The following is a 1530-nucleotide window of genomic DNA, read 5'->3' as shown; positions in this document are numbered from 1 at the left end:
CGATGAGATAGAAAAAATGAATGGCCACCAGGTGATCGGGCTGCCTCCTTACCATGCACATTTGAACCCCATAGAAACTATTTGGTCACAAGTGAAGGGTTACGTAGCTGAGAACAACAAGACGTTCACCATCACTGAAATAGAGAGACTGACCAGAGAGGGTATTGAGGATGTTACTGCAGAAAAATGGGCCTCTGTGGTGAAACACACATGGGGACTGACGCAGAAGCAGTGGAAAAAGGAAGGAGTTTTGGAACACTGTGTGAAAGAAATGGTCATCTCCCTCGGTTCCAGCTCCAGCTCCGCAGGTGAAGAAAGCGATTCCTCCCTGGGAGTTGCTCGACTCACACCGTGAAGGCGAGTAATTTTCTTCTGTGATGAACTTCTCCAAAGTGCATTTTAAAGTTGAGTAACCAGTCCGGGAGTCTGCTTTCTGATAATCAGTATCGTATGCATAAAATGATGCAATTTCGAATTTTTCTTGAAAATTGGTAATGCAAATTTAATTTTAGCATGAAGTCGACAAAATTGCCTTGAAAAGCTAATGTTTGAATTGAAGTATAAGAGATGTTTCCAGCACCCTTCGAAATTTTGATAATTTTTTTTCTCCGAAAATAATAATTATAAATTATTCTTCTTCTGTGCTTTCTTCTCATTACGGTGGATGGATTTCGATTTTTCGAATTTTAGACAAGGCATGTGACATTTTAGAAATTAGGAATCATAATCTATGGTTAGAATATATACTTTTTTGTTTTGCTTCGGATTTCAATAAAAAGAGGTCCCATGACTAATGATTGCTGAGTACGAGGGAAAAACAAACCCTGGAGGGTAAACAGATTAATAAAGAAGAGGAGAAAGAAAGGTGGTTGGCTAAATGTTGGCTCTAATATTTAAATAGGCCACGACAGTTGAAATAATGTAAAAATGGAGCCTAAAAACAAACATAGCAGATCTACGTAATATCCATCAATGTTGCCAACCAAACATTATCAAAAAAAAACAGCAGCTCAATGTAAGTAGGAAATTCAATTTCGTCATTATATCATTGGGCCATACTGATCCTATCTATGGGGCCGATGACTTTAGATGTAAGGTCCCTTTAAACACAAGAATCTATCCTATCTATACTTTTTAAATTAGATGCTCTACGATACTTCGGTCCCACTGGGACAGGCATCGTCAGGTTGGCCGAGCGGTCTAAGGCGCCAGACTTAAGTTCTGGTTCCCAATTGGGAGCGTGGGTTCGAACCCCACACCTGACAGAAGTTTTATCGCGCCTGGTGCATAATCGCAAAGTTGTCAAGTCCATATGGTGTGATACCGTGGTTAGTCGGTTCGAATCCCGTTGGTTGAAAGAAATGTTCGCCATCAGAAGGTTGGCCAAAATACTGCGGTCAATTTCAAACCTCTCCGCAATGGGCATATGATCTGTTGATGGTATTTCGCTGTAGTTTCACCTCGACTTCATCATTAGGGAAAATCATAACTACTTGCCTAGAAGTAGAAGCTGTTCACCCGGCGTGTTGG

The 1530-nt window shown here is 40.7% G+C and overlaps 1 non-coding gene across 1 annotated transcript; it reads left to right on the top strand.

The window, feature by feature from the left end:
- The first annotated feature begins 1181 nt into the window (after positions 1–1181).
- Positions 1182–1265, top strand: TRNAL-UAA (transfer RNA leucine (anticodon UAA)). The gene has a single exon. It is a non-coding gene; the product is annotated as a tRNA-Leu (tRNA).
- Positions 1266–1530: the final 265 nt, after the last annotated feature.

This window comes from Anabrus simplex, chromosome 1 (genome assembly GCF_040414725.1).
Source record: "Anabrus simplex isolate iqAnaSimp1 chromosome 1, ASM4041472v1, whole genome shotgun sequence".
NCBI lineage: Eukaryota > Metazoa > Arthropoda > Insecta > Orthoptera > Tettigoniidae > Anabrus > Anabrus simplex.
The sequence above is the reverse complement of the archived record's forward strand: the minus strand, read 5'-3'. Positions and strand labels throughout refer to the sequence as shown.